The sequence below is a fragment of the Delphinapterus leucas genome, chromosome 2 (genome assembly GCF_059928025.1).
Source record: "Delphinapterus leucas isolate spDelLeu-1000000601 "Yukka" chromosome 2, BTC_Dleu_Yukka2, whole genome shotgun sequence".
Classification (NCBI taxonomy): Eukaryota; Metazoa; Chordata; class Mammalia; order Artiodactyla; family Monodontidae; genus Delphinapterus; species Delphinapterus leucas.
The window spans coordinates 31,230,936-31,257,967 of NC_143130.1; positions in this window are offsets into that span (position 1 = coordinate 31,230,936).

A 27,032-nucleotide genomic window follows, 5' to 3' on the forward strand; every position below is an offset into this window, starting at 1 on the left:
AAAACCACAATAAATATAACTGTACACACACTAGCATGACTACTATCAAATAAGCAAACAAATCAACAGACAGACAAAAACAAAACAAACAAACAGAAAACAAGTATTGGTGCAGATGTAGAGAAATTGGAAGCCTGTGCTTTGCTGGTAGAAATGAAGGTTGGTGCAGCCACTACGGAAAATGCCGTTCCTCAAAATATTAAAAATAGAATTATTGCATGATCCAGCAATTCCATTTCTAGTTACATAGCCAAAAGAATTGAAAGCAGGGACATGAAGAGATATCTGCACCCATGTTCACAGCATTATTCACAATAGTCAAAAGGTGGAAACAATCCAACTGTCAGTCGATGGATGACCCATGAAAGGATGAAGAAAATGTGGTCTATACATATGGTGAAATATTACTCAGTCTTGAAAATGAAGGAAATGTTGACAAAAGCTACAACAGAGATGAAACTTTAAGACATTTTTTCTAAGTGAAATAAACCAGTCACAAAAGGAAAAATATTGTATGATTCCACTTATATGAAGTACTTAAAGTAGTCAGATTCACAGAAATAGAAAGTAGAACATTGGTTGCCAGAGGCTGGGAGAGAGGGGGATGGGAAGTTAGTGATTAATGGGTGAGGGGTTTCAGTTTGGGGTGATGAAATTTTCTGGAGATAGATGGTGGTAATAGTTGGAAAACAATGTGAATACACTTAATGCCACCGAATTGTACACTTAAAAGTTGTTGAGACTATAACTTTTATACTTTAGATGTTATACCACAATTAAAAATAAATAAAACTAATAAATTTATTATGGATAATTCCTGTAGAGAACTGAAAGTGACATGAAAGAATCACATGGAAAAAAAAACACCAACAACTCCAGAGCTTAAAAACACAATAACAGTAATTTAAAAAATTGGTGGATTTAACAGTACATTAAAGGTAGTTGTATATAGTTCTGAAGAACATTTTAAACCTGAAGCATAAGAAGTCAGAAAATAACAAAACAAAATAGGACCTATTATCTAACTTGCTTGTAAAATCCATCTTCTCTATAAAACTTATTAAAGACTTCAAGCCACAGATTTGAAAACCTTCTCAAACTCCAGACAAGGAAATAAAAATGAACCACCTGGGTTTATCCTCATAAAACACAGAAAGAGTCTTACAAATATCCAGACCAAATAAAGTCATTAACTTCAAAGGACAATATAACTGACATATGACATCTCAACGCAGCCACAAAACAACGTGTTGACAAAAAATATGCCAACATAGAATCCTGTGATAAGGAAATATATTTTTCACAAATGAAGGTAGGATAAAGACATTTTGGAAAAGCCAAAATTAAGACAATTGTGTATTGAACAGACATGCACTATAGGACTTTGGAGGAATTTTTTTTTTTTTTTTTTTTTGCGGTATGCAGGCCTCTCACTGTTGTGGCCTCTCCTGTTGTGGAGCACAGGCTCCAGACACACAGGCTCAGCGGCCATAGCTCACGGGCCCAGCCGCTTCGTGGCATGTGGGATCTTCCCAGACTGGGGCACGAACCCATGTCCCCTGCATCGGCAGGCGGACTCTCAACCACTGCGCCACCAGGGAAGCCCGAGGATATTTTTAAAGTAGAAAGAAAATGATCCAGGATGGAAGGAAGTGATAATTATCAATAGAAAGAGCAAATAGGCAAATCTAAATATATATTGATTGTACAAAATAGTAAAATAGTGCCTTGTGGGATTGAAGCTATATATAGAATTTAAATACATGCAAAATTTCACAAAAGTTGGAGGCAGTTGATGGTGTTAAACGTTTCATGACTTTGGATTATCTGAGACTTGGTAAAGATTATTTTATTAACCTTTGCGTTAACCTTTATATTTAGCCATTTTTCTAAAAGAGTATTTAATTAACAAGCTCAAAGAGTAGAAACTGAAATTACCAAAAATCAGTAATTCAAAAGAAAGACAATTCAATTAAAAAAGACAAAGTGAAATCAAATAGTCAAATAGGAGAGGTAACTAGACTAGCTATCACAATTAAGATGAAGGCTGGAAGGTTGGAAATAAAACAAAACACAACTGCATTTGAAGATACACAACATTATATACACAAACAAAAAGCTGAAAATAGTGGGATGGAAAAAGTTAAACCATGCAATCACTATCAAAAATATTTTTAAATAGGTAACTACAGGGCTTCCCTGGTGGTGCAGTGGTTGAGCGTCCGCCTGCCAATGCAAGGGACACGAGTTTGTGCCCCGGACCGGGAAGATCCCACATGCCGCGGAGCTGCTGGGCCCGTGAGCCATGGCCGCTGAGCCTGCACGTCCAGAGCCTGTGCTCCGCAACAGGAGAGGCCACAGCAGTGAGAGGCCCGCATACCGCAAAAAAAAAAAAAAAAAAAAAAAAAATGTAACTACACTAATATCAGACAAAGCAGACTTCTTTAAGGAAAGATGCAGTATGAGAGATAAAGAGAAAACAATTTTAAAGGTAAAAGTTTTAATGTCCCAAATAAAAGTTTTCCCCTTTAAAAATAGTTTCACTATCACAATTAAAATCTGTATGCAATAGACTAATCTATATCTTAGTGGTAGACTGGTGAGTAATAAAACGAAGAGACACAATTCCATAAGAATGTAAAATATTTGGGCAGCATGATGAACTAACATTATCTCACTGAACATAAAGAACATGGCACCCATCAGCTCCAGGGTAAACAGTTTTCTCAAGCACACAAAGCGTATTTACCAAAACTGACCACAGGCTGGGGCAAATATTAAGTGTCTACAAACATCAAATGACTCAACTCATGCAAAGAATAGTTTCTCAATACAGTGGAATTAAACTACATAATGATGATAAAAACATTTACAATTCCACATGTATTTGAAAATTAGGCAATGTATTTTTTGGATAACTTATGGATGAAAGAATAAGTTATTGTATATCAGAGTGTGTATAACTTATGATAACAGAGTATATTTTGAACTAAATGAAATTTAAAAAAATATACGACATTGGAGCAGCTAAAACTGAGTTTTAGGGAAAATTAAATCTTTAAATACATATATTAGAAAAAATATATAGCTTATAAACAGGTATGTCAGCCTTGACCTCAAGAAGCTATAAAGACTACGGCAAATTAAACCCAGTATAATTTATGGAAGACAGAAACTCATATTTTCATCCAAATAATGCAGGAAAACATTTCAGAAAATGAAATAGTACTTTGTGATAAAAATCTATCAGCAAATCAGGTAATGAAAAGGAAGGTCTTTTTTTGTGATAGATGAGCCAAAAAATATTATAGCAGGCTTCCCTGGTGGCGCAGTGGTTGAGAATCTACCTGCCAATGCAGGGGACACGGGTTCGAGCCCTGGTCTGGGAAGATCCCACATGCCGCGGAACAACTAGGCCCGTGAGCCACAACTACTGAGCCTGCGCGTCTGGAGGTTGTGCTCTGCAACAAGAGAGGCCGCGACAGTGAGAAGCCCGTGCACCGCGATGAAGAGTGGCCCCTGCTCGCCGCAGCTAGAGAAAGCCCTCGCACAGAAACGAAGACCCAACACAGGCAAATATAAATAAATAAATAAATAAAATAAAATAAAATAAATATATATATATTATAGCAACTATAAGAGTTAATGGTGAAAAGCGGAACAAATTCCTTCTAAGATTAGAAACAAGACAAAGATGGATTGAGTTGATTCACCAATTTGAGAAATCATTGTTCTAGAGGTCCTAGTCTGTGTAGCAAGGCAAACAAAAATAGCAAGCATATATAGATTATAAAGGATAAAAGAAAACCAACATTATTCACGGATGTCATGTTTGTTTGGGGGGAAAATCCAAATGTGTTTCAAGATAAGCAATTCTAATTAAGCAAACTTAGCAATGGTACTGAATATAAGCGGAATATATGAAAAATGAATTTCATTCTAGAAAAGCCAGTGCGACCTAAGTAAAAATCAATTTTTGGAAAATAAAAATTTTGAAACTACCATTTACAGTGACACCCGAAGCTCCAAGTGCTTATGAATAAATATAATGAAAGATGTGCAAGAACCCACAGAAACTAATATTATTAAGACAAATGAAGACATACTTTAAATAAAATGACTAATAGCCCATGCACATGTTTTAAAATACTTTATATTGTAAAAAGTGTATCTCAAAATTATGCATAGATTTAATGAAACCTCAATCAATATCCAAGACAGTTTTTTTTTTGGTGTAGTATTTGATAAGCCTACTAAATATATAAATATCTATATGTATTTTATATATATAAACAAATATATATAGAGAGAGAAATGTAAAAGGCCAAGATATCAAAGAAACATTTTAAGAAAAAATGGTGGGGAAACTTTACCAAGTATCAAGACATTTTAAAGCCACATTCACTAAGTCAGTGTGATGTTAACATGAGGATAAGCAACTCAACGAATGGAACAGAATGTGTAATATTAAAAATAATTAACTCAAAGGAATAAAACACTAACTTTAATTTCTGACAAAGTTTAGACCCAACAGAATAATGAATAAGGAGTCCTTTTCAGTACTTGGTGCTTGGTCAATTAGTTAGATACCCATATAGAAAAAGAAGGAAAAAAAAAAAAGAAACTTGACCACAACCTTACATCATAACCCAAAATAATTCCAAATAGATTGTTGACGGAAGTGTGAAAGATAAGCATTAAACTTTTTCTGTAAAAGTCCAGACAGTAAATAAACAAGATCTCTTGCAGCTGCTCAACTATGCCTTTGCAGAGCCAAAGCTTCCTTAGACAGGCTTTGTGAATGGGCGGGGCTGGATTTGGCCTGCAGGCTCTAATAAAGGAGAATGTACTCATTCTAAAGTAATTGTAACCTAATTGTAAAGAAAGTCTTGTCAAACACAATAAAAAAAAAATGTAACCTTAGGGGAAAGATGAAAAATATGGCTACATTTAAATTAAGAACTTCTCTGAATCAAAGGGTGCAGGTAAGAGATAAAAAATGCAAGTCACTGGCTGGGAGAAGTAGCTGGAATTCTAGTTTCTATCAGGAATGCACATGTAAAATCACTTTCGAAAATAGTTTATCATGATCTATGAAAGAGGAACGTGCTCTGTTGCCATTTCTAGGTAAATCCTTACAGAAATGTACATATAGGGCTTCTCTGGTGGCGCAGTGGTTGAGAGTCCGCCTGCAGATGCAGGGGACACGGGTTCGTGCCCTGGTCCGGGAAGATCCCACATGCCGCGGAGCGGCTGGGCCCGTGAGCCATGGCCGCTGAGCCTGCGCATCCGGAGCCTGTGCTCCGCCACGGGAGAGGCCATAACAGTGAGAGACCCGCGTACCGCAAAAAAAAAAAAATGAAATGTACATATAAATATATATACTAAAATGCACGTGCAAGAGAGGTCACAACATTATCTTTATTAGCAAAATCCCTGAAACAGCCTAAAATCCTTCTCTTACAGAATGGACATTCAGAAAAAATGGAATATCATACATACAGAACTGAAAAGGAACACAGTGTTGTATGAAGGAGGAAGAATTAAATATGAACATATTTAATGCTGAGTGAAAGAAACAACAAGCAAAAAACACACATATTATGATTTCAAAACAGGCCAAATTAATCACTAGCTAATTTTGGAAATAAGTTGGGGTGATGATGGGGAGAAAATCGGGGTGTCATATACATTATCTCTGGACCTGTAAGGTGTTTTCATTCTGTAGTCATTCATCTAGCTGTATATCTTGACTTGTGCACTTTTCTGTAGTTAGGTTAAATGGCATTTTATTCTTTCTTTACGAGGAAAGCATATATATGATTTTTCTAGCCTTTCAGGGTTAAAATACCCAGCTATTTCAGCTGTGAGGCTATATTTACAGTGCTTTATCGTGGTGTTGAGTACGGTCTCTAAGCCAGAGTTCCTGGGTTCACATCTTGGCTCTACTTTGCACTAACCATGTGACCGTGGGCAAGTTAATTGATATTCTTGTGCTTCAGTTTCAGTTGTACTACAAATAAGAGAGTGCGTATATCATGATTTCTGCTGAGAATTGCACACGACAGTGTGTGGACGTCACTTAGAGCAGGACACCTAGGAAGCACTACACTTTGCTAGATTTTTCTGCATTTCAGTTCTAACATTTAATCAGACTGTAATCCTGAACATACTTAAGTGTTGTCAATTTTTGCAACCCTTTTCATTATAGAAACTTTTTCCGGTAGTCACTATCAAAATGTGCTAGTTATTGAAACACTGACAATGAAAAATAATGGACACCAGCTTGCTACTTCATAACTTGCAGTATTATCCAAGTGTGTTTGCATAAATAGGCACATTTTCATGTTCCATTGTGGACCTATAAATCCCTAACATAAATGAGAGCCAAAAACAAGAGAAACTAATTCTCTTCCTTTTTTTTGTCAGTCTTTTGTGTGGAAGTACAAGCAGATCCCTGCAGGAAGCAGCACGTGGCAGGGTCGGGGAGAAGGGTGCGTGGCAGCCTCCACTTCAGTTCTGTGGTCCAGCAGGGTGTGTCTGGCAACTCAAAGCTTTCTTCCCTTGGGTCACTCTGATCCTGTTCAAGGAATCTAGAAGAATATTCTCCCTCTCCTGCTTGGATAAATTCAGTTTTATTTAACAGGAGAAAGGGTACTTCACTTTGTCACTGGTGAAAATACAATGAAGAGTCAATTGTGTGAGTGCAGGAACTACATTAGTAGTAAAATTATAAGGATAATGGGACAGTTCACCCAGCAGTTTACACCCTGTGGTTTACTAGGATCTGCCAGCTGCCCATTCCATCTAGTTTGTGTTGAATGTGCCCTACATTCTCTTAAGAGCGTTTGGTCAACCTACAATAGAAGCAAACAAAGCAGGCAACTCCCAAGGAATCGGTGAAAGGGAAACTGAGTATTCTGACCGAAGAGGAGGTGGCCAGGACGGTGTGAGAAAAAGCAGTATCTGCAAGCCTGACCCAACTCAGGGTGCCTCGATCCAGACTTGGGAAATCGGTAATAAGCAGAGAAGAAAGGATAGAAAATAAGAAAAGTGAATTTAGTTTATGTCCCCATTTTACCTAGGATCAGCCCTGGCTTTGTGCCTAAGGCTTTTTGGAAAGATACGAAGCATTAAAATTACTAATTATAAGCACACTTTAAGCCATTCCATAAGGCCTTTATGATTACACAAATGCAGACAAACTTTCTAATTGCTGCAATGGGATCCCGTGGTGTCTAATATTGTATTAAACCACGGTACTAGCATTTTAGTTACTTATGCAAAAACCACATCTGCAATTGATAGAAATATTTATCAGTGTGTTCACTAAAATGAAAAAGCACTGAAGCAAGTAATAACATTTAAAACAAATAGGAAGGCCCAAATGAAAATGAAGCATTTGAATAATTACACAGTGTGTAGCCCAGAATAAATGATATCAAAATCCACTTGTGTTTCAAATCAGTAACATTGAAATGTGACAGAATCTTGATGCTAGTGTATGACAAAAATTTAATCCATAAAAACATACTTGTACAACATTTCCAGACAATGGGATACTTGCAGTTTTTCTTTAGTGTAAAACAATTGGCTCCCGGAAGTGTTTTTTTTTCCTAGTTTACTATCGTGTATAACTCAGACATTCCAGATGAAGATTCTAGTGTGGCACATTTATTTTTTAAAGACTGTAGAGGGTCGTTACAAGTTTACATTGATTTTGGTGGACCATTAAAGATATTTTCAGAGAGGTGAAGTCAGATGCACGGTCAGGTGTCCTGTGAATCCATTGTTTTGTTCAGTTTTGAGTGTTTATAAACCGCACGTGTAAACAACCTCTTCCTGGTTGCACCTCCTAAGGTGTTGTCAGCAACTTCAATTTAACCATTTCTAGCCTTCTGAGGTCCTCATGCGTTTATCCAGCCCTCGATGAATGCACAATCGTGCATCCACAGAATCGTAGAAGGTTTCCTACTTCCTCTCGGCCCCTGTGTTAGGAGTCACAGGAAAGGGTAAGGAAAAGGCCATGTCCTATCCATCGTACCTAGTGGGGAAAGCAAGCTTGTGAGTTTGTCTAAATATTTTCAGGCGCTCATCTGCACCCTCAAAGAGAGTTCTCAGATTTCGGAGCTTCACGACACATCACCTACCTGGCACAGACTATCACTGAACACGAACTGGAAGGGAGTGCGGGTCTTGGGAGGGCCCGCAGGACCGGGTTGGGTCAGTTTGCAGAGCCCAGACCTGCAGGGACACGACAGGCTGTCCCAGAGCATCCTGTCCTGTGGGAGCAAAGAGAGCATCTGAAGCATCTAGTACCTGGCTGCCGGCGACGTGTAGAGTGTGGACAGGCCTGAAACATGCTTCAGCCAGGCCTCAAGTGTGGGGTGGGCATTGGTATGTTGGGTGTTTTCAACTTTGTCGAGGTATAATTCACAAGTAGGCACTGTATTGATATTTATTTAAGGTATAGGAGGTGATGTTTGGTATACGAATATGTTGTGAAATGATCACCACAGTCAAGCTAATGAACACATCCGTCAATCCTCCTTACCCTTTGTGAGCACGTGTGGTGCGAACACCTAAGATCTACTCTCTTAGAAAATTTCAAGTACACAGTACAGCATTAACTATAGTTTCCACACTGCACACTGGATCTCCAGAACTTGTTCATCTTATAAGTAGAAGTTTGTGCCCTTTGACCAACATCTCCCCAATCCCCCCACCCTCCAGCCCCTGGTAACCACCACTCCACATATAAGGGAGATCATGCAGTATAAGTGATGCCTTCAAATGGCAGTATTTCCTTCTTTTCTATGGCTGAATAATATTCCATAATAATATTCCATATATATATATATATATATATATATATATATATATATATATCACATTTTTCTTTATCCGTTCAGCTGTTGACAGACACTTAGGTTTTTTCCCAAATCTTCACTATTGTGAATAATGCTGCAGTGAACATGGGAGTACAGATATCTCTTCAAGATCCTGATTTCATTTTCTTCAGATAAACACCTAGAAGTAGGATTGCTGGATCACATGATAGTTCTGTTTTTAATTTTTTGAGGAATCTCCATACTGTTCTTCATAGTGAATGCACCAGTTTATATTCCCAAGAGGAACAGAGAGGTTTCCACTTCTTCACCTCCTCATCTACATTTGTTATTTCTTGTCTTTTTCAATAATAGACATTCTAACAAGCGTGAGGTGACATCTCACTGTGGTTCTCATTTGCGTTTCCCTGATGACTAGTGATGTTGAGCACCTTTTCATGTACCTGTTGGATAGGCTGTACATTTTTTTTTTCATAAATTTATTTATTTTTGGCTGTGTTGGGTCTTCGTTGCTGTGCACAGGCTTTCTCTAGTTGCAGTGAGAGGGGGCGACTCTTTGTTGTGGAGCACTGGCTCTAGGCCCTCGGGCTTCAGTAGTAGTGGCACACGGATTCAGTAGTTGTGGCTCGTGGGCTCTAGAGCGTAGGCTCAGTAGTCGTGGTGCACGGGCTTAGTTGCTCCGTGGCATGTGCGATCTTCCCGGATCAGGGCCCGAACCCGTGTCCCCTGCATTGGCAGGCGGATTCTCAACCACTGCGCCACCAGGGAAGCCCCTAGGCTCTACGTCTTATGATTAACACTCCGTTGGTAGTTTTCCCTACACTGAGCTGCTCTTCACACCATTATTTCTTCATTACATTAAGGACTCATCACTGTAAGAGCCCTCAAGCCAACAGATCCTTTGCCTGTATTTGCGCAGGTAGGTTATTCCCATTTGTCAGCCAAGGCCTTTGAGACACACAGAAGTTGCGGGCATCTCCTGGTCACACAGCCAGGTTCTGAGAATGAGGATTCCAGAATCTAGGTCCTTAGGATAGAAGTCTACTACCTTTTTTTTTTTTTTTTTGCAGTACGCGGGCCTCTCACTGTTGTGGCCTCTCCCGTTGCGGAGCACAGGCTCCGGACGCACAGGCTCAGCGGCCATGGCTCACGGGCCCAGCCGCTCCGCGGCATGTGGGATCTTCCCGGACCGGGGCACGAACCCGTGTCCCCTGCATCGGCAGGTGGACTCTCAACCACTGCGCCACCAGGGAAGCCCCGAGAAGTCTACTATCTTTTGAGATGAGAGGAAATGGGTGGGAAGAATAAAAGGCATGACTCTGGAGAACTTTGCCTGGTGATCATAAATCAGGAATGGGTGTGAATGATCTGCAAAGTGGATGAATTAAAGCAACAGAAATTTATGGTCTCACAGTTCTGGGTGCTAGAAATTCGAGACCAAGGTGTCATCAGGGTTGCTTGCTTTGGAAGACTTTGAGGGAGAATCTGTCCAGGTCTCTCTGGGCATCTGGTGAGGGATGCAATCTTTAGTGTCCATTGGCTTCCCTCGAGAACCCATCTCATGAGGTCTTTTCCCTTTATACCTGTCTCTGTGTCCAAATGTCCCTATAACGGGACACCAGGTATACTGGATTAGGGTGCACCCTAATGAGCTCACCTTAACTTGATATCTCTGTAACGACCCTATTTCCAAATGAGGTCACTTTCTGACGTAATGAGAGTGAAGGCTCCAACATATTTTTTTAGGGAAATAATTCATCTCACAATAACATCTGCTCCATCTCGATCCCTTAAAACTCTGGAGTTCAGTGTATGCTCTCAAGTAGCCTTAGCTGCAGCAGAGGAGCTGTGCCACTCTGGCACCTACTGCGTGGAAATAGCTGGGAGTCTGAACACACAGACACAGGACACACACACACGAGTAAACACTGTGAGCTCTGGAGGCACTCACATGTACTTTGGTTTTCAGTTCTCAGCTCTCTTGCCAAATCGGCTGCTGTGCTCGGCCCCTTCCTTTCCCAGCTACATGATGCTTTTGTTCAGCTCAGTGGCCCTTCCACCCTCGGTGCCAGAGCCCTGGCCGGTTCCCAGGAGCAACAGCTCAGCAGGGCAGCAGTGCTCTGGCTTCAGCTTTGGGGTCTCTATAAATGTTTTTCTCAGGACAGAGGAGATGCAGCAGTAAAAATAACTCAACTTCTTAGGGGCCAAAAGGGCTTCACTACTGAGGCTAAAGTAGCTCATTGAGAAATGGGTGGAAGAATTTAAATTTCCAGATTTGCAAATTATTTTAAATGGGAGGTGGTGGCATGCATTCTAGAGGGTATTCTAAATGCAGAAGTGATTTGTCTCTAAATCCCAAAGATGGTCATTCAGCCACCAGGATCAAGTGGCATCCAGTGGTCAAAGCTACCCAGAAGTATTTTATTTATACACAACTCTGCTAGACAGTCTTAGGAATAGAGTAAAAATATATAAAGCACATATATGCCCTTATGGAGCTTTGATTCTAGTTGATCATTGCACATAAATAATTGGTGAGCACCAAAAAAACAAATTTAAATGCCAATTTGTGTTACACAGCCTCTAAGCTCTGAAGTGTTTTGAGGAAGGGGTCGGTTGGTGGTGGCAGAGGTGAGCCTTATCGGAGCTCTGAACAATGGGTGGTTTTGCGGGACGCTGAGGAGAAGGGCTGTGGAGTAAGAGAAGGTGCTGGTGAGGAGAGGAGGGGTCTGACTTTAGGGATTTATATCTCAGGTTTTCCGAGTTCTTCTCTGCTTGCCGCTGGAAATGGCACAGAAGGTATTCTGTATTCTACTGGTATTTGGGATATTTTTTTCCTTAACTTGCCGAGAAGGATTATGTCCTAGTTTCACTTGGTAACCCCCCCTTGGCATATGTTGTACCCTGTGTTTATATCATTTTCCAGTTGTAAGGAACAGGTGTGTACTCTAGCATTGTATAGACTGGGCATTCTATAGTTCTGCCGTTTCCTGGGCTGTGTGACCTTGGGTAATGAGCTTTGCAAACTTGATCTTCAGTGCAATTAATGCTGTATTCATACTCTCCAAGATGAGATGTATGGGACTTAGGTTAGAACTTACCACTTCCAACCCCCATCACAGATGCCACGTCATAATTTCCTTGCATTGACTTGAGTGCTGTGTTAGAATAATGGCTAGACAAACTAGTAGGTGTTTTCCATTGGAAAGCCCTTGGGATTCAAATGGTGAGAGAGATCTTTCTGAGGCTTTTATCTTCTGGTCTATAATTTTTTAATTTCACTAATATTAATAATCACTTATGTGCAGTTGCAAAGTCTAAATATTTCAAAAAAGCCAAAAGTTTTCATTTGTTATAAGTTGGATTCCAAACATTTTTAGAGAATAAACCTGACCTGACATGAGACTATTTATAGTCTTTTTTCTTTAATCTTACTGTCTGTAGTTATTCATATATTCCACTGCCAGTGCAATATATATTTGATCTTGTGATGCTACTTTATGCTGGGATTATAGATGGTCTATGCACATATCTTCTTTCTAAAATTCTGACAATTCTGAATGCCAAAATATATATGGCCTGAAGACTTTCATAAAATGGATTGTGAAACACTAAAACTGTCTTGTATTATATTTCTTGAGACAACACATTTTAGCAAAGATGAGACTGGCAAAAGCAAACCAACCAACCTGAGTGTGGTAAGATACTGACCCAGCAAATGTTAAGGCCTCTGGAAAATTGTGGGGAAAATCTTTGCAATGTTTCTTCTTATCTGTTGTAAGATCCCATCCACCTTCAAAACTCTACAATTTTGTAGAAATGAGCTGTCATCCTCACTGCAAGTAAATGTTACCTATAATTAATAGGATGAATGCTGACATGATATAATAGAAACTTGAATGTGTAGTAAATATGGGCATCTCCAAGGGACTCTAAGGGAATTGATTATCCTTACTTTGTCTCAAAATGCAGTCCAAGAAGTTTTTGTCAAGTTGGTGACAGAAAAATGGCAACTCCCTTGCAGAATTAGTAATCACTTGACATTTGGCCCCCACTTCTCAGAATGTGCCACCAGTATCTGTGTGGCAAAGCTTCATGGGTTTGATGAAAGCTTACTATTATCCATTTTATTCATAATTTATTAAACATTTAGTTAGTTCACTTAAAGTGAAAAATAAAGTACACAAAGACTGGAAAAGGAAGATATAATTTTATTAACAATTAAAAAACATAGATTTTACAAATACATTACCAGAATTAATGACATTTTAGAATCATTCTTATATCGAAGTTTAATATTCAAATTAATAGCATTTGTATATAACATTAACAAACAAAAATTTAAATACTTTTAAAATATACCACTTACAATAGCAAGGAAAATATAAGGAACTTAAAAATACAAATATGTACAAGATATTGATAGATAAATATGTTCGCCTTTATTGAAAGTTGTTAAAAATACTCATTGGAGCAGTAGGTCAATGCACATAGATAGAAAGACTCAAAAACGAACGTGTGTTAGTTTTTTTAAAGCTGATCAGTAGATTCAATGCAATTTCAAACAATAATTAAACTTGTTTCAGAGAGATTTTTAGATGGTACACAAAAGAGTCTTGCTTGTATGAATTAGCTTACACTGCCACAACAAAATAGTGCAGACCAGGTGGCTTAAATGACAGACGTTTATTTTCTCGTAGTGCAGGAGCAGGGGTGGAAGTCTGAGATCAGGTGCCAGCACAGTTGGGTTCTAGTGAGGGCTCTCTCCCTAGTTTGCCAGCAGCAGCCTTCTCACTGTGGCCTCACATGGTGGAGAGAGATCACTGGTGTCTCCTCTTCTTCTTATAGGTCCACCAGTTCTATCAGATTAGGACCCAACCCTTCTGACCTAACTTAACCTTAATTACCTCCAAATAAAGTCATACTGGGGGTTTGAGCTTCAACATATGAATTTCGGGAGGACACAGTTCAGTCCGTAGCATTACATATGAGAAGCTGCTTGCTTACTTCTCTAATTATGAGTTACATAATACATATAGTAGATAAAATTGCCTACCATATAACATTATGGTGAAAATTGCAGTAAGAATTAAATGACCTAATGTTCCATAATCATTACCTCTTTCTATGCATCTAGAAATCATTCTGTTTTTGTTTTACATAAAATACAGTGAGACATCGCACAAATTCATGTTATTTTTGTGACTCACACTATTACAAGAGAGAAAGTGGCAATTATTAGAAAAGAGGTATGTATGTATTGACAAAAATTTTATACCATTTAATATCAAAGATTGACATAAAAAGATGCCCTTTTAAAGAAAGGTAACAATTTTAAAAGAAAATATGACTTACTCTTAGTGTCCCTAATCAAATTATAGGGTACTGGCAAACTCCAAACCAATGCTAGGTAAAAGTTTTGAAAGATACCTTTATTCTAAAAAGAAGCGATGAGATGTAATAACTATAGTGAAAGCCTGAATTTTAAATAATATATTAGAAATCTTGAAAATTCACAGTAGTAATGTCAAACATTTACCAAGTTCAAAAAACTTAAAATGTTTGTATATATTCAACAGTGATTTAAAGAGAGTGACATATATTTATATGCCATATGTGTTAATTCTATTCTTAATTATTTAGGGGGAATATTAGTATAATACTTTGCCTATGACAATGGAAATATCTAATTTTAAAAGCAGGAGCACCATTAATTGGTCTTAGGTTCTCTCTTTAGACAGAATAGTATCTCAAGTGCCTGAAATGAACAGGCTCTGGGCAATCATCAATGAAAACCCAAGATGAGTGCCAAGTATTTGCATATTTTAGTCATTGTAAAAGGTTATATAATTTAACAAATGCCTTCTATGCAGAATACATAAAGACAAGCCAATGGAAAAAATGGATAATGACTTGAATATACAGTTCATAAAAAGGTTATTAAAATGGCCTATAAATATATGAAGAGGTGCTCAATTTCATCAGTCCTCAGAGAAATGCAAATTATAATCATGATAAGATATCTCTGCATACCTACAAGAAAGACTAAAGAAGAAGACAAAGGATTAATGAGCATATGGAACAGAGCCCTCCTACACTGCTGAAGTCAGTGTACTTTTGATTAACAAGTCTGGAAATCTGTTTGACAGTATCCAATAGAACTTAACTTATGTACCCAATATCCCAGCCAATCAAAGACATATATAAGAATGCTCATGACATCACTACATGAAATGTCTCCAAACTGCAAACTACCTAAATGCCCATCAATAGTAGAATGGATACATGTTTCATGGTATAGTCACGCTATTGAGTGAGTACTAGACAGTATTGAAAACAAAAGAAAATTCCTTGATCACAAAATCTCCTATGAATCTAACAAACAAAATGTTGAAAAAAGTCAACCACTTTTGAAAAGGAATACCGTAGGTTTCCATTTATAAAATGGTCGAAGCACGCACTATAATCTATGATGTTAGAAACAAGACTGGTGATTCTTGGCAGAGTTGGTGACTAGATGGAAACACAAGGGTTTCTTCTAGAACACTGGTCTGCTCCACACCCTGTGTGGGGCATGGTTATGCTGGTGCGCTCATTTTGTAAATATTTCTCAGGCTGTCTGCTTATGATAATGTGCTGTTCTCCAGATGTATTTTATACTCAAATAAAAAGACTTAGAGAGATTGTGTGCCCTGACAAATAAACTACCTTTGAAACGATTGAAACTAGGTATCATTTAAAAGTCAAGGACAAAGTGAGAGAGTGGCATGGACATATATACACTACCAAATGTAAAACAGATAGCTAGTGGGAAGCAGCCGCATAGCACAGGGAGATCAGCTCTGTGCTTTGTGACCACCTGGAGGGGTGGGATAGGGAGGGTGGGAGGGAGACGCAAGAGGGAGGGGATATGGGGATATAAGTATACGTAGAGCTGATTCATTTTGTTATACAGCAGAAACTAACACAACAATGTAAAGCAATTATACTCCAATAAAGATGTTTAAAAAAAATTAACCCCCCCAAAAAAAGTCGAGGAACATTTTCCACTTAATAATAATGATATAGTCAAATGACGGTTTCCAACCTGATTTCTCAAACAAAGGGTGTCTCCGCCCCCTATAGCACAGAGATAAGAGTACCTTTTCCTCTTTTTCCCATATTATGACAATAATTTAGGTCTGACCAACTGAGCTTTTGTCGTTATGAAGAAAAAAGTTAAAATACAATAAGATTATTTTTATTACTACATTTAACTTAGTTTCCAAGGAGCCTGTCTCAGAAGTTATTACACAGATTGGTGATGCTTATCACAACAACTTTACAGCAAAATCACCCACCAACACAAATCTCATTTTGCAATTTGATGCATGCTTTTCTGAAACAGGTATTTTGAAGACATGAGATCACTTCTCCCCTTTATTTTTATGAACTGAATCTTGGTTCCTCACCTGCCATGCATGTTGATGGTTAAAAAGAGAGGAAGAGGCTTACAAACCATCACTTTTCACCCAGTGAAGAGCCCCTAGGTCTTTCTTCATGCTCATTATTCTTAAAGATTCTGGAAATAGTTTGCTCAGTAAGCTTTCGGCTTTGTTTGAGCATTTACCTCTGTGGTCACATGTGTTTTCTGGGTGTCTTTCAATGCTTTGATCAACTTGGTGTATGAATACAGTGTTTAAGTCATCATGGTCACCATCCTCAACTGGAGCATTCCTCCAAAACAAGAATGCCTCTCTCACTTTGACACCTTCACACTTTCTTAATCTGCCCAGTACAGTCACGTATCCAAGGCCTAAAATGTGAAAACAAAGCAACAATATGGTGACTAATTACACGTGTCCAGTTTGCAGTAATGAGTTGTGAAGGGCATTTACTTAACACGCCCCCTCTGAAGCTTTGGAACATGATTGCAAATGACACATCTGACATCCAGCTGTGTTTTTTTTTTCCCCCCAGAATGTTTGCAGATTCTACTGGGAAGAGGGAACTTGGAGGCAAAGTGACAGCTCCTGTCACTTAATGAGACGTTTATTAAGAAGCTAGGACTGATGATAAGCTGCAAATTAGCCATTATATAAGTGATCAGCAGAGATGTCACATTGGTAGAGGAAAAGTGATAAACAGCAAAATGCTCGTCCCTGTGCTCATCAAAAATACCTGCAGTTCATTACAGACGGTAATTTGCTGGAGTCCCAAGATGTAGGTAGAAGAAGTAAATGCTTTTTCCTAAGGTGAGTTTATCAGAGCTAGTCTATGTTGTTTCAACATGGATTTCATAGAGTCCCCTAATCACACCTTTGAGGTTTATAATTTTACCTAAGTGTTATGGATGTATGTTATAAAGTATCAGTAGACTCTGAGATTTCCGATGTGTCAATAAAATTTAAAGAAGTAATATTCTCAGAAGAGAATTCAATAACATAAATATTTTCAACTACTCTCACTGGGCACATAAACATATTGGGAAAGAAATCCCTAATTGCAATTATAAAGGATTTCTAGACTCTATGTATGCCCCAAATAGCAGGATGAGACATATAAAATGAGTGACTAAAATTCTTATTTCATCATTAAAATGAGTATTCTAGAATGATGAAAAATGTCACAGGTAAGGTTCTTAATTTCATAAGAAGACTTGATCAATACCTTTGAAACATAGATCAATACCTTTGAAACACTGCATCCAGATTTTTAGCAAATTAAATTTATGTTCCTAGAAAGATATTTACGTTAAGTTGAGCACTCCCCAACTATTCCAACACAAAGATATCACATAAATATTAATTTACTAAAATAATAAACAAAGGAAGGAAAGTAGGGAAAAATAAGGAAGAAGAAACAAACATTAATTAGGTGAAGCAGTAACCACAGAACTATATTTTGTCTTAAAAGATACCCAGAATCCACGTAAGCACAGCAGTACAAGTATCTGAAACCAGCTTGAGGCATTTAATTACTTTGCATATATTTTGTAAGCCTCTATCTTTAGTCATTATTGAATTATTACATACGATGTAATCGTCATAACAAATTCTTTAAAATTCTGTTTAAATTTTCTGTGTATTCACTGATCAGTATTTTCTTCTTAAACCCACCTGAGCAAAACATTCAAAAGGTTTCATGCTAAAATTCCACCTTTCCTTCCAGTGTTGACTATTACAAATGGGGAGGGGATTATATAATAAAACACAGATGAGAAATATTAACGTATTATATGTCAAACACATGTAAACACATCATATAATATCTTATACATGACGATATGATGCATCTTAGATAGCTTTCATCTGAAATCAAACTGAAATCATTTTCAGATTTGCTTCTTTCACTTAGTAATGTGCAGTTATGTCTCCTCCACGTCTCTTCACTGCTGACAGCTCATTTCTTTTTAACATTGAATAATATCCCATTGTCTGGATGCACCACAGTTTATTTATCCACCTCCTTACTGAAGGATGTCTTGGTTGCTTCCAAGTTTTGGCAATTATGAATAAAACTGCTATAAATATCCATGTGCAGGGCTTGTGCGAACATAAGTTTGACTGCTTTGAGTTACTCCCAGGAGCATGATTGCTGGATCGTATGGTGAGAGTATGTTTAGTTTTGTGAGAAACCACCAAACTGTCCTTCAAAGTAGCTGCACCATTTTGCATTCCCATCAGCAATGACTGAGAGTTCCTGTTGCTCCATTTGATGATGTGAGTGTTTTGGATTTTGGCCCTTCTCATAGCTCATTGTTGTTTTAATTTGCAATTCCCTGGTGACATAGGACGTGGAACATCTTTTCCTGTGCTTATTTGCCATCCGTGTATCTTCTTTGGTGAGGTATCTGTTGATTTATTTTGCCTGTTATTTAACTGGGTTACTTGGTTTCTTATTGAGTTTTAAGTGCTCTTTGTGTATTTTGGATAAGAGTTCATTGTCAGTTATGTCCTTATGAAGATTTTCTCCCAGTCTGTGGCTTGTCTTCTGATTCTCTCTCTCTCTCTTTTGTTTGTTTCCTTTTGCTTTGGACAGTTATTATTTCTTTCATGGATTATGTCTTTGGTGTCATTATCTAAAAACCCATTGTCTTACCCAAGGTCATCTAAATTTTCTCCTTTGTTATTGTCTAAGTATATTACAGTTTTGCATTTTACATTTTGGTCTATGATCCATTTTGAATCAATGTTTGTGAAGGGGGAAGGGCTGTGTCTAGATTCAATGTTTTGCTTATTGATGTCCAATTGTTCCTGCATCCTTTGTGGAAAAGGTTACCTTTTGTCCATTGTATTGACTTTGCTCCTCAAATACAGACTTCTAATACTAATGTACCAACATTGGTTGAGCAATTGAAACAAATGTAACACACTAAAGCAAGATGTTACTAACAGGGGAAACTGTGGGGAATGGTAATATGGGATTTGTTTGTACTTTCAGCCAATTTTTCCATAAAACTTAAACTGCTCTAAAAAATAAAAATCTTAATTTTAAAATATGCTGGCTGCAACATTCATATTTCCATCTTCTATAAGATCATTTACAATAGTGAGAGTAATAATTGACACGGATTGAAGGATGGAATGATAATAAGAAAGTAAAATGTAAGCTTAAACCACATGACCAAATTTCTATCAGTGTTTGTGAGACTAAACAGTACAGGAGCTTATGAATCTTGGGATTTATCTATAAATACTTTACATACAGAATGTATGTTTTCCCAAGGAAATAAATAATAATATTAAAAATAATCGAAAGATAGAGCATTTCAATAATTCAGGGGCTTGGGACCAGGTATGTTTGAATTAGCAGGAGCCTTTTCATGCCAGAAGAGCTTTATACAGGAGAGAAGCACTGACTTTCTACAGTTTTAACCTACAATATTCCTCACTCTCACCCGTTGCTATAATTCACGTAAAACACCAGCCCTCCACCACAGAAAAGAAAATAGGAAACGGCACCAAATTCACAGACTTTAAAGGTGCTCAAGAGCCAATAAGTAAATTAATTTATCATCTCCAACTAGAGGAGCAATTAAACTCCAGCAGAAATCTGACTCATAATTGAAAATGAGTAATGAGCAAGCAGGATGTGAAGAAAAATAACTAAGTGTAATCATTAAGAGAGGAAGTGAGTCTAACAAGAGGGCATAATGTCGTGTGTTTGTCACTTACAGCACGGTGACATCCTGCAGCTGTGGTGTGGGAAAGTGAAACTAAAGCTGCACATAGCAGGGCGTGGTTAAGATTCCATCAGGTCAGAGCAAGGCTGTTTTGGTGAGTGGGGACAGGTCCAGAACCACACTTGGCCTTGACAGCACTAGGACCCGTCCCACACAGCGATGAGGCATTTTGTGTAAAATTGTAAGGAGCTACTATGCCAACAAACTGTACTGAAGTTTCTGAACTTAATGATTTGAGACTATTGCCCTGACTCTGCCAAAGATCCCATCAGACTCATGGAAGATGACTTTATAAAAGGAATTGTATAAATCTGAAGTTGAATCTGGAATTTCCTGATATTAATCAATCATTTCTGGGTGGAGACTTTAGGGTTTTTCTCTATGAAGTATCATGTCATCTGCAAATGGTGACCATTGTACTTTCTCCCTTCCAATTTTGACCAGATTTTACATATCCAGGGATGAAAATACGTAATCTGAAAATGTCTGCCTTTTTTCCATCAGTTCATGTTAATTTAGCAAGATGGATACAGTCTGTGTGCATAGCACTGTACAAGAACCTCGCCATTCTAAGGAACTGCAATTAAAAGGGAAGAAATATTTGGGGTAAATTAAAAGACAAAACTGAATAAAGCACCAAAATGGTAAGCAGGTAACATATTTCTTGCCAGGTAGAGGGTAGATTGGGTCAGCAAGGATTATTTGGGTAAGCTTCTTGAACAAAAGGAGAACAAGAGAGATGCTTTAGGGGGCAGAGGCGGTAAAGTTATGATTTATGAAGCTGATTTAATAGGAGCAGGCGTACATAAATGCAGTAAAGACCAGCAGTTTGTGTGGGCAAGGCTGCCATGGAGACGGTGTATGCAATTTATAGGAGGAAGTAACAGTGATCAGAAAAAGGAGATGTGAAAATGGGGAAGGGGTCTTCCCTTGAACTGACAGAAAAGGCAATGCCACCTAAAATCCGTTGTTGCTTTTCTACTTGTCTTTTCCTAACCCAGCAAGAACATAACTTGTCTGTCTTAATTAATTGATTTTTGATTGTATTACGATCAGTTAACAAATTAGTTCAGAGATGAATAAATGTCTGATAAATTATCCTATTTACTCTGTTGATCAAAGATATGTGACTTTTTCATCCCAGGGTTTCTGTTCATCTGGAGCAAACTGTTGGCATCAGGGAGCCAGCTGCCTGATATTTTTCCTCCAATTATGCCTTCGAGGCTCAGCAAAGGGGCTAATCCTCTTTATCGCATGACAACTTTGACCTCCTATAACACAGGCTCTCTTTTCTTACTCTTTTGTGTTGAAAGTTGGCTGTGTTTTGAAAAGTCATTAAATTATTCATTTTAGTTTAAACTTTTTTATTCACCACCTACTGCCCTATGATTTTTTTAGATGTAGATTTTAACTAAGCTTTTTCTTTTAGCATTGCTTTAGATTTATAGACAATTCCAATGATAGTATTTCCATCACATCGTGTCAAGGTATATACAGTCAACACAACCATCCCTGTTGACGCTGACTTAATCACCTGACTGCAGTACTGCGTGTCAGCTTTCTCCGCTGGGAAGTCGCTCCCCAACACTTTCACACAGTAGATCTTGGCAGGATGGACTCTGCTCATCCCACACTCATCCAGTGGGGAGTTATGCTCCATCTCCTTGAAAGTGGATTAGCTACATAAATTATTCAGTATTCTTCCACACGGAAGATTTGTTTAGTATCTGTCATTTATTTATGCAATATTTATTTATATCTGTATGGGCACATGTGTGTTTATTTTGTATTCTGGAATACAATCCAGTACTACTTTATTTTGTGGTTCATATTATTCCAACTTTGGCCACTGGGAGCACTTTCAGTCGGCTCCTGTGGTCTTTTGCCATATCATCATCGTTGCTTTATTAAATTTAGGTTTGTTTTTGTTTCTACTGTTTTTTTTTAAATCTGGCACTACAAGATACTGCAGGCTCATCTTCTATATTAAATAATGTTATTATTAACTAAGGCCCAGAGTTTATTCAGATTCCTTAGTTTTTATGTAATGTCCTCTTTTCTGAGTCTTTATATTCAAAGTGAGTTTCTTACAGAAAGCATAGAGTTGAAGGTTGGTTTTTTTTTTTTATCCACTCCTCCAATCGGTTCAAATTGGTATGTATAAACTGCTCACATTTAAATTTTCACTGACGTAGGTTAATATCTACCATTTTTATAACTTTTTTTTTACCTGTTGCATTTGTTCTGTTTCCTCTTTTTCCCTTTCTTTCTGCTATATCTGGTTTTAATTGTCACTGTATGTGATTCTGTTTTCTCTCCACTTTGTGCTTTAATAGCAAAATATAATGAGCATCTCTCTGTTTTCTGGTCAGGCTAAACATTCAGACTAACTTTGTTCATAAAATTATCCCTAATACAAGCGACCATTTTGTAACTTATTTCCTCCAAAGTTTCGCTTTTTTAAGTATTCGGCAAATTCTTTGAAATATTAATTAAGAAAAATTCTTCTGAAATGTTGTTCTTCTTCATAAAATGGAAGAAGGAAAGCCAACACACACAGAAGTGTCAGCCTTAACATGAGTGGTAGTCCTATGCCACCTCTGTCTTTGTAGAATTAAAAAAAGAAAGAAAGAAAGAATAGAGAAAGTAATTAAGAAATTAGGTGAGAGTTACAAAATAATGGTTTCCAGCTCTAACTTAGTGATACCCAATTAGCTTCTGTAAAAAAGGAATCATCATAAACGACTGAGTTAAGTAAAGAATGTAAATTTAATCGTGCCGGATACATTGTAAATGCTCAATTTGTGATCATTATAGCCCTAATTCCAATTATTATTATGAGGGAATTAGTAATTGGCAGGTTTTCAATTCCTTATAAATTGCTTTTGGGCAAAATATTTTAAAATCTATTTTACTTAAAAAATGTATGTGTTGGTTGTTTTGATGCACTGAGAATAACACAGCATCACTTTTGTCAAATATATGTGAACTCCTGAAACAAAGACAAATTAAGGATATTCTCCAAAATGGTTAATATGTTATCTTCCAACACTCAAAACAGGAGAAGACAAGCTGTTTTGGGTCAAAGGAAGTTGGAGAGTTGTGAACTCTAAGTGGGATGTGTGGTCTTGGACTGACTGTTTGAAATGTTTTTCCTATAAAGAAAATTATTGGGGCAGTTGGCAAAATGTAATTAAGGTCTGTAGATTAGATGATAGTCTTATGTTACTTTCCTGATTTGGCTTATCGTGTGAGTCTACAACTTCCTTTTAATGATTCATAGAAAACACTATGGCTATATAGGAAGCGAAATGATAAAGCAGATATGGGGGTAAAAATACTATCAACTCTAGAATTTGGGTAAAGATATATGGGATTTCTTTGTACCATTTTCGAACTTTCTAAAATCTAAAGTGATTAGAGAGTAACTAATAATATAGAAATATGCCATAATGCTAATGTGTTCTTAAATTCTAAAATAAGTGATCTTCAATTAATTACAGATGGCATGAAGATACCAGGACATAACTCTTCATTTTCCCTTTGATAAAAATACTGTCCTCCTCTGAGTTTCTGAACACTGCCTATCTAAAAAAGAAGCGTATTTTATGAAGCTGAATTTTTTATGATAAAAAGTGGTCTCAGAATTTTTCTAATAACTTCGTTGATTATAAGATCATGGCTCTGTATTTACAAAAAGAGTCAATAATTTCATTGTGTTCAATGTGCTACATTCAAACAGGGTGGCTTTGGTGAGACGACTTCTTTTGTAATATATAATGGCATCCTTCAATTCTGCATTTGGATCACTCTTTTGCTTGCCAACGGCACAGACACAGGTGTGCAGACCCCCAGTTCCTCCTTGAGCCTCTGATAATGACTTTCTTGGCCAAAGCACCTCCAGATCCCTGTTGTGTTTATATTGTATCATTGTCCCCTTGAGTGGCTTTGGCTAGGACAGCACATAATTAGACAGTATATTCTAAATTATTGCACGAACACAAAAGGTGAAAGTTACTAGCCTTCGAGCCAGTTGGAAATTTTTTTAAATAGATTTTTTTCCCGTAGATTCGATGACCTAAAATGTTTGTTTTAGTAAGATGGGTTTGAGCTGTATAAGGATGGAGCCAACTGCATAAAGTAGCTCTAGCTGAAAATTCATGGTTTGCTAACTCCCTAAATTACCCGGCACCCTGTGATGCTGGCCTCTGCTACTGTACACGCTGGAAAGAAACAGGCTTTAGAAAAGCAACGTGGGTTTTTCAGCAATCTGAAAATGCAACAGAACCTGCTTTGAACATAAGATTAATCCTCCAGATAATATCAGTCTGTTGGCAAACCCCAAACTTTTCTGTGCTACTATGAAATTTTAAATGCATAAATAACAGCATGCTAGAAATGGCCTCACAAAAAAAAAAAAAAAACGCATTTGCATTATACCATGAGTAAGAGAGACGAGCACCCGTGCACAGCATCGCACTTTACAGCATCTGGTTTCATCTATTTGGGGGAGGGTTCAACTGTCTTTTCAAAGTGGCAAACAAACGTGCCTTTAGTTTTCCATGTCAGTCATTGAGAGGATCACAGTGAAAATCTAGCTTGATAATAAATCTAGGAAATTACACTTAGTATAAAAAGTAAGGCATTTGGGGGCTTCCCTGGTGGTGCAGTGGTTGAGAGTCCGCCTGCCGATGCTAGAGACACAGGTTCGTGTCCCGGTCTGGGAAGATCCCACATGCCGCGGAGCGGCTGGGCCCGTGAGCCATGGCCGCTGAGCCTGCGCGTCCGGAGCCTGTGCTCCGCAACGGGAGAGGCCACAACAGTGAGAGGCCCACGTACCACAAAAAAAAAAAAAAAAGTAAGGCATTTGGAAGATGACTGAATCCTGGTTTTTGTCACTATCCGGCTACGTTACCTTACCTCGGGTAAGTTACGTAACCCCTCTAACTTCCGTTTTCCCATATCTATTACCTGAAAATTTTGTAAACACACACACATGAACAATTTAAAGATGAAAGCATTTTATACCTTGGAAATAGTAACTACATGCCAATCAATATTACTCAGCCAAGGAGAACGGAGCTTCCTACTGTTTTATGTCTTTTGAAGAAACATAAATAATATTTTTAAATTTCAGATTTTGCAGAGTAGCAGAACCAAGAGGAAAAAGAGAGTTTGGATTCGTACTCCTCATTGGGTTGTAAAGATTCTTGGTTAGGTACTAGAACCCTACAAGCTCTTTCCTCCTCTTCAGCCCCCTCCCCAATTGGTTGAAACAGTGGCAGTACTAATTAGTTGGCAACTGCACTGGCAGCCAGTCCAGAAAGTCTCTCTCCAAAACCTGGAGTTTTCAAATTCACTGTCAAGCTTTGGGAGCACTTCATCTACGTAGCTGACAGGAGTATGAGAGTTGATTCCAATAGATTAATATCGCAAGGCAGCTAAGAGCAAAACAAACCTCAAGGCTGCAGGGAATCTTTGAAGACAAAACCAAAAGCAACACTTTTTTCTTGGCTATAGGGGATAAACTATTCTTAGGTTACTTAACTGTCTCAACTGTTAAATGGCATTAAACAAATTTTATTAAAATGCTTTCTGTAATTATTTAGAAGCAACAAGGTATCTACAGAGTCACTCCTGTATTTAGAAGCTTAATTTTCCTCTGTGTATGTTTTGAACTATTTCACTACAGCCAGACTAAAGAGTCACTAGAATAGACAGGAGTAAAATAAGTGAAAAGAAGGAGTGGAACCTCTGACAAGGTGAAGAAGCACATCCTATTTCACAGGACAGCCTCACTACATAGATAACAAATGTATTAACCCAGAAATGATGGCTGGTCTAGGAAGATCTTCCAAATTTTCAAAGACAATAAAACCATTAATTTGTATGTGAATTCGTAATGCTTAAATGTTAGAAACTAATGTTTAACCCTATTTGCAATAGCAGTAACGATTAAACTGAACAATTTTAATAAAGCTACTATTTGCAATAGTTATATAAAAATAGAACATTTCCAGGAATAAATTTGAAAAATATGCTGAAGACTACTTTGAAAATTATAAAACTTTTCTAAACAACAATGAAGCCTAAATATATAGTTATATATTACTTGCATGGATACAAAATTATAATTCCCTAAAGCTGTCATTTTTCCCAAATTGACATGTAGATTTTTTATAATTTGAATCCTAAATTAGCCAAATCTAGTTTGTGTACATGTATGTCATGATCTGTGTATATGTGTTTATGTGAAACTTGACAAGTCATTTCTTAAATTTATATATAAGGCCCAAAATTCAAAAATAGTAAGACTCTTCGAAACAAGTTGAATAAAAACAATTACTTTAAAATGATTAGTCATACTGATTAGACAGTATGGTATTAGTAGCACAGGGATACACATCATAGAGACCAGAAATATATCTGAAATTTTAATGTATGACAACAATGATAAGACAGATTACTAAAGAACAGAAGCTCTTGAAAATAGAGGTGGAAAAAATAATTATCCATGTAGAAAAAGTAAAAATGAGACTCCTACCCTGCACTATAAATATCAATTCCCACAGGAAAAAGAATTTGATGTCAAAAGCAAAATGATAAATTTTGAAGACAAAAAGTCATATATATTACATGTGGGTTATATATGTATATCATATACATTATATATATAACCTTTGTTAACCTTTATGACTTCCTTAAGCACAAGTGTATAAACATCAAAGACTGACCAACACAAATCAATTATAACCAAGAATTTCTATCTATAGAACACATTCAGAAAATGAAAAGATAAAAATAAATTGATATGGCCACTATGCAGAACAGTATAGAGGCTCCTTAAAAAACTAAAAATAGAACTACCATATGACCCAGTAATCCCACTACTGGGCATATACCCTGAGAAGACCATAATTCAAAAAGAGTCATGTACCACAATGTTCATTGCAGCTCTATCTACAATAGCCAGGACATGGAAGCCACCTAAGTGTCCATCGACAGATGAATGGATAAAG